Source organism: Rhinolophus sinicus, chromosome X, assembly GCF_036562045.2.
Source record: "Rhinolophus sinicus isolate RSC01 chromosome X, ASM3656204v1, whole genome shotgun sequence".
In the NCBI taxonomy this organism is placed as follows: domain Eukaryota; kingdom Metazoa; phylum Chordata; class Mammalia; order Chiroptera; family Rhinolophidae; genus Rhinolophus; species Rhinolophus sinicus.
In genome coordinates, this window is record NC_133768.1 from 33,315,983 (window position 1) to 33,328,462 (window position 12,480).

A 12,480-nucleotide genomic window follows, 5' to 3' on the forward strand; every position below is an offset into this window, starting at 1 on the left:
GAACAATATCCAGCCAGGTCCCACACCACCAAAAGCAGGTTTACTTGGCCAGTGTAAAAAGGATGACATCCTTATGCATTCTGAATTCTGAGCTGAGGGACATTAGAATGGAAGAGTAGTTTTTAAAATGGTTTTTATTTGTGATGCCATTTCAGTTATCATGGTGGCGGGTGTTGTGCTGAACTGTGCTGTGCCAACTTGATTAAGGCAGAGAACTATGTTTCCTAGAAGCCCCTCCCTTGTATGGTTCCGGGTTAGAGTTGGCCAAAAGAGGAACTTATGTGAAAATTGTAGGGCAGAAGGCAAGCAGCAGTCACTACACTTGGCAGGTTTCCCGTCAGATATAGTGACAGACAGAAACAGGGGTTCCATGCAGATCCTAGCTTATCCAACTCTCTCCTGCTCCACCTCCAGCTCGCATTTTCTGCTGTTGGCTCTACTAGCCAGCAGCTGCCTCAGGCCCACCACCAGGGGCTTGGCTGTGGCCCCACACAGGCAGGAATTAAGCAGAGGCCACAGTTTCCCATAAACCTCTCCATGAACTCCCCCTTCACCGCCCCACTTGAGCAGCTGGATTCACTTAGCTTCTTGAACTTTCCCGAAAGCTCTGATTTGTCCAACTGCACCAATGCTTCCGGTAGTGCCTTGTGACTCTCTGATTCTCTGACTCCCCTTTCCAAACATTCACTTCCCTGGTTCTTCCCATATCTGTGAAAGGCTTCGTTCCTACAATACTCACGGTGGCTCTACTTCCCTGTCTAAATCCTTGCTGATACAATACTTACAGATTTTGCTTTACTTTAAATGAAAAATAAGAAAAGAAATGTTCCAGATTGTAGGGAAGAATTCCACCTTCTATTTAGAATCTGTACATCCCAGAGGCTTGATTTATAGACTGTGGGTGTGGGGTCGGGGGAGGGAGAGAGATTATTAAATGAACTAGTGGGGGATGAATAATGTATGCCTTACGTATAGACCAAAGTGGGAAAGGAGATGAAAAAGGAAGGACTGAGAAGATATAACGTTATCTTGTTTTTAGGAGATAAATAGATGGAAAAGGAAAAGGAATTAGAAGCGAAATTATTTTTGTGGTCTGGAAATTTTCAATTAAGTTTTACCATAATTCCTTAGGACATAGTCAAAGAAAACAATCAGCCAAGTCTCTATCCTCTAAGTAACTATCCTGTATCCTCTATGAAATGAAAGAGAAGGGAGTCTTAGCTAGGAAATCCAGTTTTTTAAACATAAAGTGTCAAATTACATGTGAACAGGAGCAAAGACAACATCCAAGGATTCTTAAACATTATAAAACTCAAAAGGATGGTATCCATCTGGTATTGCTGAGACATATAGTCAAGACTTTAATACTCATTATTATTTAAATAAAATAACTATGTCAAAGATTCTCTCCTTTATTCTCCCTATATTAGCTTCTCTCTTGGCAAAAATCAGAGAATGTTTTAAAACACTTGTTTTTGTTTTGTTTTGGGAAGGCAGCAAGAGACTGAGTCTGTCTTTGCTAGCAATTTATTTAGCACAGATTCGCTGTGGGAATTATAATGATTTCACAAGCCAATAGCATGCAGGATAATATCTCTTAATAAGCCAAATGAAAAAAATAACATACTCCAAACAAATGACAGATTAATCACACTATTGTTCCAGGCTAGGGGAGATGAAGGCATAAAGTCCAAATTTAATGTGAGGTGTACCTTTCGTTTTCACTATTTTTAATTACATTTATTGGATAACATTGGTTAGCAACATTATATAAATTTCAAGTGTACAACTCTATGATACTACATCTGTATACTCTATTGTGTGTGCACCACCCGAAGTCTAGTCTCCTTCTGTCACCATATATTTGACCCCCTTTACTCTCTTCATCCTCCCCCCACACCCCTTCCCCTCTGGTAACCACCATTCTGTTATCTGTATCTATGAGTTTGTTTGTTTTGTTTGTTCATTTGTCCCTTTTTGTTTTATAACTCACATATGAGTGAAATCATATGGTTCTTGTCCTTTTCCATCTGACATTTTACTTAACATAATACTCTCAAAATCCATCCATGCTGTTGCAGATGACAATATTTCATCTTTTTGTGTAGTATCCCATCGTATATATGTACCACATCTTCTTTGAGGGCTAATATCCAAATTATACAAAGAACTCATCCAACTCAGCAACAAAAAACAAACGATATGATTAAAAAATGGGCAGAGGACCTGAACAGACTCTTCTCCCAAGAAGACATACAAACCGCCAACAGATATATGAAAAAATGCTCACCTTCACTATTAAGGAAATGCAAATCAAAACCACAATAAGATATCACTTCGCACCTGTTAGAATGGCTATCATCAACAAGACAAACAATAACAAGTGTTGGCGAGGATGTGGGAAAAAGGAACCCTCATACACTGCTGGTGGGAATGCAGACTGGTGCAGCCGTTATGGAAGGCAGTGTGGAGGTTCCTCAAAAAATTAAGAGTAGAATTACCATATGACCCAGCAATCCCTCTCCTGGGTATCTATCCCCAAAATTTGAAAACTCTTATTCAAGAAGATATACATTCCCCTCTGTTCACTGCAGCACTACTCACCATAGCCAAAACATGGAGGTGTACCTTTTTATAAGAGGAGGCACTAAGGAGAGTTGGCAACCAACATAGAGCTGATTTCCAGCTGCCAGTGCAAAATTAAAAGTCCCCTCTTGCTAGAGCTGTTGCTAGGGAATGAAGACACCAGTGTTAGTGGGAAGGCTGAGCTGCTCTAAGGGTTATCACTCCAGAAACCGCGCACAGTTTAATAACACTACCCACCCAAGAGATGCCTTGACCATGGTAGGAGCAAATGTCTCAAGGATCTTCTGAGAGTTTTTAGGTTAGCGACAAGTCATCTCGCCCAAACCGAAACTCTCAAAGTCCTCACAAACTGTCAGTATTTATAGTGTAAATGTCCCCTTGCCATAGTTGTTTCTCCACGTGTTCTTATCAATAAGCCCCCAGCAGGGCCCCTCAGCAGCTGGGCTGCTGACTGCTTATCAACAACAACAGATGTAGAATGATGACATCCTGGCATGACTTACTTCATTCTTAGATCAAAGCAACTTTTTTCATCTTTGTCATAAACAAGTGGATTAAAACAACTTCTCTTAAGTCATAAACAAGTGGATTTGAAATCATATTAAACTAATACACAGCAAGTTTCCAATAAGAATTTTGAAATTCATCATTCTTTTTATAGGCAATTGCATGTATGTAGAATAAACGTTCTGTAGCATTGTTCTTTCAAAGCCAAACGTGTTCATCCCCTCCTTCCATCTTCACTCAGTGAATATTTTCATCCAGTGTTTTTAAAACATGCCCACCTCAGGTACCTGGTCACTTTATCAAGTAAAAGGTGGCAGACTTTGCCAATTACCCTGCCCTACTCTGAATTAATAAGCCCGGCTCACAGAGCCGTAAACTTTTATTTCCACCAAGCAAATACAGAGTGCCTTCTCCTTGGCTGTTGTTTAAAAGTCTCACTCTCACTTGTGTCCAGAGCGTCCACCTATTCCTGCAGCACTAATGCTGACAGTGGCCGAAGGATGTGAAATGCCGAGAGCCAGTCAGCCTGTGGATTCTTCATCGGTCACATGAGCACACACGGGGGCCAGAAAACCAGCAGCTCTTCCTCTCAGACACAAAGAAGGTACCTTCTCCACTCTGGATTTCCTGGGGACCCAATCTCTTGGCTCTCCATGTGGTTTCCCCTCAAACGTGTTGGGTTTACTGCTGGAAGTGTGTATTCATTTCCTGGGGCTGCCATAACAAATGACCATAACAAACAACAAACTTGGTTGCTTCAAACAACAGAAATTTATGCTCTCACAGTCTTGAGGCCAAAATTCCAAAATCACTATGTCTGCAAGGCTATTCAGGTGGTTACTGGCATTCCTTGGTGTTCCATGGCTTGTGGCCATAACACTCCACTCCAGTCTCTGCCTCCGTCGTCACACCTTCAACTCTGTATGTCTGTCTTCTCCTTTTCTGTCTCTCTCGAATCTCTCTCTGCCTTTCTCTTCTAAAGTCACTTGTCATTGGAATTACGGACCCACCCAGCTAATCCAGGGTACTCTCAGCATCTTGAGATCCTCAACTTAATTACATCTGCAAAGACCTCTTGGCTAAATAAGGTCACATTCACAGGTTCCAAGGGTTAGGACATGGACACATCTTTTGGGGGCCACCATTCAACCCACTACAAGGCGTTATCTCCCTGGCTGAACTCAGAAGTCTTTTTTTTTAAGAGTTTTCAAACTTGTCTCCACAGTGTCCTACTCATTAATGCTGCCTGTGGTATTTGGAAATGACCCTTAGCGCCACCAAGGGCTGCATTTCACTCAAAAATCCCAGTAAGTGGTTCATCCCAAATTTCTTCTCTCAGCCCTGCAGTCTCTATTTTTTTCTCCTTCCTCTTCTACAGTCACTCAACTGTGCTGGCTCCAGTCTTCCAGCACCTATGACTACACATCCTCTCTCCCCTTCCTACACAAAGCCATTTAGCTTAGCCCAGTGACTCCCGATTTATGCCTACCTGTCCATCACCCTCCTCACACAAAGGACCATCCTGTTACCAGAATCAGCTCTTTCTGGTTGATGAAGGGAAAGGTGTTCAACAAATTTTGTCCCTTTTAAGGATTTTTTAAAATTTGGTTTATTGAGGTTAAATTCACATAACACAATGAAACATCTTTAAGTGTACAGTTCAGTGGCATTTGGTACACTGCCAATGTTGTGCCGTCATCACCTCTATCTTGTTCCAAGCCATTTTCATTACCGCAACACAAAACCCACTAAGCAGTCATTCCATTCCCTCCCTCCCCTAGCCCTATGCAGCCATGAATATACTTTCTGTTTCTATAGATTTGCCTATTCTGAATGTTACATGTAAATGGAATTATACAGTTTGTGGTCTTTTGTGTCTGGCTTCTTTCGCTCAGTATAGTTTCCAAGGTTCATCCATATTGTAGCATGTGTCAGTACTTTGTTCCTTTTTATGGCTGAATAATATTCTATTGTATGGATAGAACACATTTCCTTTATCCATTCATCTATTGATGGTTGGGGTTTTTTTGGTTTTTGTAGCATTCCATATTGCAGAGTTTCACCCATTCATTTCACAGATATTTACTGAATGGTGCCAGGCACAGCTCAAGGAGCTGGGGATATAGCACTTGACAAAACAGAACAAAAATCTCCACCTTCATGAAGCTTACATTCTGGTGGGGGAGACAGATTATAAGTAAGATAACTAAAATATATACCAAGTGTGCCAAAAAATGTATACACATGACTTGTATTCATCTTTTGTTGTCAGTATATATTGAGTATTACAATTTTAATACAGTTTTCCCTTTCTTAAAATGAGTGTATATATATATATTTGGCACCCTCTGTAGTATGCTAGATAGAAGCTCTAAGCAGGGAAGACAGGTTGGATAGTGACTGAAGGGGACCAAAAGAGGAATTTGGTCGGGTTGGGGGGGGTCGGTGGGTCACTGGTCATTTTCTGTTTTTTGATCTAGGTGCTGAATACCTGGACATTTTCAGTTTGTAAAAATTCAGTGAGCTTGCACTTAAGATTTGTGCACTTTTCTGTGCATATATTCCACTTCAGTTAAAGTTTTTATAACCAATGTCCTTGCATTTCCTTTACAAAGCAGCTTATTGCACCTATTTGTGGTGCTGACTCTAACAGAACCAATGTGTCAAACCAGATGGTTTTGCTACCTTAAGGGTCCAGCTGAATCTGTGACCCTGTTCTTGAGTGGGTGTAGGATGTCCCCAGAGCGAGGTGCAGGTTTCAGCCCTCTGCCATTCATTTATGTCCTTCAGGTTTCTGGATCATTTCAGTTCTCTCACTAACTGTAACTATAAGTAGAGAGCCAGAGTTTATAATGACCATATTGTCAATTTCAGCTTGTGACCTTTCTTTCTTTCTTCCTCTCTTCCTTTCTTCCTTTCTTCCTTGAGGGCACAGCTCACAGTGGCTCATGGTGGGATTGAACCGGCAACCTTGGTGTTATTAGCGCCACGCTCTAACCAACTGAGCTAACCAGTCACCTCCCGTGACCTTATTTCTTTTAAAACACATTTCTGTCATTATCTTGAGTCAAGTTTGGCTCTTTTTTTTAATACTGACCTAAACAAGAACAAAAATTTTATTTTAAAAAGAGAATAACTATGAAATTACAAGAGTGTAGGCGAACAACAGCAGGCTATAATGAAAGGTAATTAGATTCAGAGAAGAAAGAGTCACCCTGGGGTGTCAATTAAAGAAAATGGTTGAAAATTTCTCTTTCCTGATGTTACACCCAGTACAACTCAACCTCAATCAGGAAGCAATTCCTAGTAGGAGTTAAAATGAACTAATTTGGAGAAAAGATGGATGAGTAATAAAAATACGCCTTAAGTAGGGTCTGCACCTCCTACACATATATAACGCTTCAGAGTTTGTTCAGCCAAAATTCAGTGGCTACAGACACAAGCTAACTTGATTTGCCCACAGTGTGATGGGCTTTGCCTTCATTATGTGAATTGTTATTATACCTCATCATAATTAAGATGAGTTGGGATGTAAAGATAACAATGACATATAATGACTGAGAGACTGCTGGACAACAAGGTAAGAGCATGTCCTTGAGAATGATATTTGAGAAAAGAAGTGAAGGGGAGGACACTGAGTCTTAGAAAAGTCAGTACCAGAGGGGACGTTTATTAATACATTTATAAATTGGAAGGAAGTTGGCCAAGATGGTCAAGAAGGGGTAGGTAGGGAACGGCCGGATGGCTCAGTTGGTTAGAGCGCGAGCTCTCAACAACAAGATTGCCGGTTCAATTCCCGCATGGGATGGTGGGCTGTGCCCCCTGCAACTAAAGATTGAAAATGGCGACTGGACTTGGAGCTGAGCTGTGCCCTCCACAACTAGTTAGAAGGACAACAACTTGGAGCTGATGGGCCCTGAAGAAACACACTGTTCCCCAATATTCCCTAATAAAATTAAAAAAAAAAAATGAGCTAGGTTATCTTTAAAAAAAAAAAAAAGAAGAAGAAGGGGTGGGTAGGATTTAGTTAAGAGAGGAGACTGCAGAAATACTGATATCATTTGAAAGGTAGAAAGAAATGTTTGTTGAGAGATATCTGAATGTGCAATTCAAAGAAGCTGCTAGCTCTAACAGACCTGCCAAAAATTTTAATTCTGGCCTGGAACCAGTGCCAAAAGGGCTGAAATGTTTCTATCCACCAACTCTAAGTGCTAGTGAGACAACCTGAGGAAAAAAGAGGTCAGAAATGAAAATGTCTGATGTGCATGTTAAGTTGTGTCAAACTGTGTTTAGGTACTACGCAAAGCCCCTGTAATTCACAGACCAAGAAGATATAGCTTATAGATCAAACTTCTTCACCTTTTGGTAAGATAGACGTGTCAGTGACCAAAACAGAGCAGGTGGAATCCTGAATGAGATTGTGGGACTACAGCCTAAAGAGGAGCTAAACCTTTAATTCCTCAGATCATGTGGTAGAAAAGATGGGAGGCCAGCAGAGCATAGGGACTCATTTCCCAAAACCATTCCTTTCTCAGGTTCTCAGTGAGAGCAGGGTGCCATTTTCATATATGGTGTTTTGAAATTATAATCCAAATACCTAAATAAGAGGAGAGGCCTAAGGTAAATATCACAGGTTACCAGATGATTTTCCTACGTGACTCTTGTAGTCAGTTTTTCACCACCTAGGGCTCAGTCAACTCATAGTAGTAATAAAACCCTTGTTGTCATACAGTGTTTTATTACAAAACACTCCAGCCAGTATTTTGTTGGACAGTTTCCTCAAGTCCTTGTAAGAAGAGATGCCCTAAAGGCCCAAGCCTATCAGAAGTAAGGAGCCCACCAAGAAGGAGGTCACTCTGGAAGCTCCCAGCTATGCCAACTAGGTTCGGTGCAGTACCCTGAGGGGGCTGTCACTCCTAGGTCCAAAGATCAGGGAGACAGAGTGATAATTGGAACCCAGAAGGGAAAATTTCCATACAGAGAGCTGCCTTGAGAAGATCTGTGACCTTCTGTCAAGGAACACAGCCAGACCGAGATGACCCTGCAGGGAGAAAGCCAGGGAAATAGATCCCTGGTTTCACTCTATCCCCTTCCTTTGATCTCTTTCTGGGCTCCCTATTGGCCAAACCCAAGCAGAAGCCAGAGGAACTGAGAACAGAGTGGAGAAGAATGGAGGATGGGTCCTCAAAACCATGGACCTGCTACTCCCAAACCCTGCCAAGACAATGCTCAGACACACAATTATGCATACCTTTTCAGGGGGTTTGTGGACCCCCTGAGGTGTATTCATGGATCTCCTGGGACACCCGGATCCCAGATTAGGAGTCCTGCGCTGCAAGGATGCAGTAACATTGCAGTATATGGAGATCCCAATTCCATCTAATCCACCAGCAAGTTCTCTTGCCCTCCAAATAGATCTCCAATAGGTCTGCTTCTCTTATTCTCTGCTGCCATCATCTCCTCCTGCCTGGATTCTTGTAAGCGTCTACTAATTGGTCTCCTTGCTCCACTCTTGCCCACTCTATAATTCATTCTCCACACGCCAACCAGAAACACAAATCAGACTGTGTCATTTACCTGCTTAATGCCCTTCAAAGAGTTCCCATTGCTCTTTGAATGAAATCTAAAGCCCTTACCCTGGTGTGCAAGGCAGAGAGCTTTTGTACCCCTCTGCTCTCATCTCACATTCCCTCATCTGCACTCACTGCTCCCCAGTCATCTTAGCCTTTGTAGGGGAGGAAAAATAATTTTCCCTCTACCCTTGTAGGTTCTTGGTTGAGCCATCCTCCACCACCACCCCGCCCCCGTTAATAAAAGACAAATGAACAGGAGAAAAGTAAATGGAGGTTTAATAACATGTATTACCTCCTGTGTACATGGAAGATACCCAGGAAACCTGAATAACTCCCCGAAATGGCCCAAGTTACCACCTTAAATCTCCAGCTGAAGACAAAAGAAGATGTTGGGGGACAGTGGGAGGAGCCAGTTATGGGAGGTTATCAGTCAAAGCACAGGTATGGTTGTAACGCAGATTTAAGTCACTGCTTTCTCCATTGATAAGAGTTTGTAGAGATTTTAGTCATTCTTCTCTTCCAGGTACAGGGAGACATCCTTACAAATTGAGATTTCCCTTATAAATGTAAATGTATCTTACAAAAGGGTAACTTCTAGTAGGTTTTCAGAGCTTTTCCATCGTCTTTTGTTTCTTAAAAATAAACTGCTCAAAATAATCCTTATGCCAAAAAGGCATATTTTGGGGTGGCAAATTCTGTTCCCTTTCACCTTTCAACAATTAGAACACAAGTTCTTCCCTGCCTCAGGTCCTTTGCACTTACTGTTCTTCAAGCCTGTAAGTCTTCCCTCATTTTCATACCTGGCTGGCTCCTTTGTATCTCAGTTTAACTGTCACCTCTTCCCTATCTACCCTAGGCAGAGTTCCCTCCACTCCTCTCCTCCCACACAGCCTGATTCTCCATCACAACGTTCTGTTTCTTTTCTTCACAGCACTTACCAAAGCTAGAATTATTTTTATGATTCACTGGATCATTGGCCATCTCCTAAGTAGGATATAAGCTCAAGACAGCAGGCCCCTGATTTCTTCACCTTCAGACTATCCTGCACCCACAGCAGTGCCTGCCATAGAGTGGGCACTCAACTACTATTTGTGCTTATTGTTAAACTTGCCTTCTATCAAGGTTAGTCCTGATCAGAACCTTAGGACATTGTGTCAAGTCTGGTTTCCTTGATAAAAGAAAGTGGTGAAGAACCTGAAGATGTAGGAGGAGAAAAGGTAGTTGCATTATTCAACTTAGGCTATCATAACAAAATACCATAGAATGAATATGTTACACAACAGAAGATTCTTTTCTCACAGTTCTGGAAATTGGAAATTTGAGATTAGGGTGCCAGCATGACCAGGTTCTGGTGAGAGTTCTCTTCTTGGCTTGCAGATGACTGCTTTCTCAAAGCGGGGCAAATCATTCCAAACAATGGAAACAGAAGTCCGTGGGTTGCTTGTCCCTCTGTTTTTCCTTGTAATTTATTCATTGAAGAAATGGATTCCTTTGTCCTATAGAATGACGTGCTATGCTGGGTTTTGTGTGTGGCATCCCCAGAGTGTCTTTAATGAGTTCATCTTGCCCCTGTATTTCATATAAATTGGTTGTGGAATCGAGAAGCTTTGTCAGAGTCAGGTTTGATTTTTCGGCAAGCATGCTTCATAGGTGATGTTGTAAAGCTCTGTCAGCAGGTACATAACACCTGCTTTTCTGTGACATAGTAGTCACTGATGATCAAAGCCCGAATCCATTATTTCATTAACTGTTTGGAAAACAATGACATTCTAATTCAAAAGTTCCCAAATTTTTTGAACTCAGAATTCTTAATAGTTATTGAGGACCCCAAAGAGCTTTTGTTTGTGTAGGCTATTTCTATTGATATTTACCATATGCCATATTAAACTGAGAAATTTTTGAATGTATATATTAGTTCATTTTAAAGTAACAATAAGTATAGCATAAATAACATGTTTTATGAAAATAACCATATTTTCCAAAACAATTAGTGAGAAAAGTGGCACTGTTGTGTGTATATCTCTTTAATGTCTGGCTTAATAGAAGACAGCTGGATTTTCACGTCTTCTTCTATACACAATCTGTTGTAATATGGTGCTTTGGTTGAAGTACCGTATATGAAGACTATCCAGCCTCACACAGATATGTAGTTAGAAAGGGGAGGAGCATTTTAATAGCCTATACAAATAATTGTGGATATTCTTTTCAGAAAGAAGTGATAGTTTCTTAAAGGTTAATTGTTATGTGGGATCTGAAACCACATCAATGTACTCTTTATACTCTGCTTCATTGAAATCTCTCTTGTACTTTGAATGGATCTTTTACCCATCCATGATTTTGTAACATCATGCATTAGTCATTTCAAAAGTATTAGTTCATTGAGTTATGCAACTATTGCAAATGTTGACACATTTCATTACACAATATCCAAAAAAAAAAAATCACATTTGTTAATATCACTATCAATCTCATTAGAAAAGTCTTTAAATATTGAGAAAATATGAAACTCACAGTGGTGGATACAAATTTTCCAAAATTCCAATTTTCACCTGAAAGCTTGAATTTATCATTGGCAATAAATACTGTCAAGTTGTTTTCCTTGAAGTGACAAGGCTCATCATGTCTTAATTTTCAAGAAAATGTCTGCCAAATACTGCTGTCTGAATAACCATAGTTTGCCTGTCAGTGGTTCTTTTAAGTAAAAATAAGTGTGTTCCATGAAAAAGTTGCTAGTTCAGCTCTCCACTCAAATAATTGTACAACTGCTTTTGCTCGAGATAGCCATCCTGCAGTAGTTTCCCCTTATCCACGGATTCACCTTCCACAGTTTCAGTTACCTGCGGTCCAAAAATATTAAATGGAAAAATTCCATAAATAAATAATTCATAAGTTTTAAATTGTACACCATTCTAAATAGTGGTATTGCAGCGCTTGTGTTCAAGCAACCCTTACTTTACTTAGTAATGGCCCCAAAGCACAAAAGTAGTGATGCTGGCAATTGGGATATGCCAAAGAGAAGCAGTAAAGTCCTTCCTTTAAGTGAAAAGGTGAAAATTCTCGACTTAATAAGAAAAGAAAAACATCCTGGAGTTCTGCATTTGCACCTGTACCTAGTAAGCACTGGAGTGGGTAATAAACAGGCGGGAGTGTAGATGTCTCTGCAGCCTCACAATTTCTGGAGGTGGGAGGGGGCGGCTCCTGTTTTGAAAGTAAGTATGAAGAAAACACTAGAAGGGGCAGCATCATTCCTCTTTTACCTGACATACCTGGTTCTTTAAAGAAAAAAAAAAAAAAATATATATATATATATATATATATATATATATATATATATATATATATATATATATATATATATATATATATACATATATATATATATATATATATATATATCATATGCTGAAGTTGCTAAGATCTTCGGTAAGAACAAATCTATCTGTGAAATTGTGAAGAAGGAAAGCTTAAACATGTGCTAGTTTTGACGTTGCACCTCAAACTGCAAAAGTTACAACCCCAGTGAATGGTAAGTGCTTAGTTGTGATGGAACAGGCATTAAATGTGTGTGTGGAAGACATGAACAGAAAATGTGTTGCTCCCGAAAGCATTGAGCCTATACAAATATTTCAGCAAGGAATCCCCTGGAACGAGTGACCACATTCACATCACTTTTATTATAATATGTTCTTATAATTGTTCTATTTTATTAGTAGTTATTGTTATTAACATCTTACTTAATTTATAAGTTAAACTTTATCATAGGTATGTATGTATAGGGAAAAACACAGTATGTATGAGGTTCAGTACTATCCAC

At 40.2% G+C, this 12,480-nt stretch overlaps 1 non-coding gene across 4 annotated transcripts in view; it reads left to right on the plus strand.

Moving 5' to 3' along the window:
* LOC109455926 (uncharacterized) overlaps positions 1–12,480 on the plus strand; it is a 248,987-nt gene that overhangs the window by 189,953 nt on the left and 46,554 nt on the right. Inside the window, exon 4 of one of the 4 annotated variants that reach the window (XR_012493414.1) lies at positions 3,548–3,691. The exons of the other annotated variants lie outside the window; for them this stretch is intronic. This is a non-coding gene — a transcript (uncharacterized LOC109455926). Of the gene's footprint in view, positions 1–3,547; positions 3,692–12,480 lie in introns of those variants that run through there. 4 annotated transcript variants of the gene reach the window in all.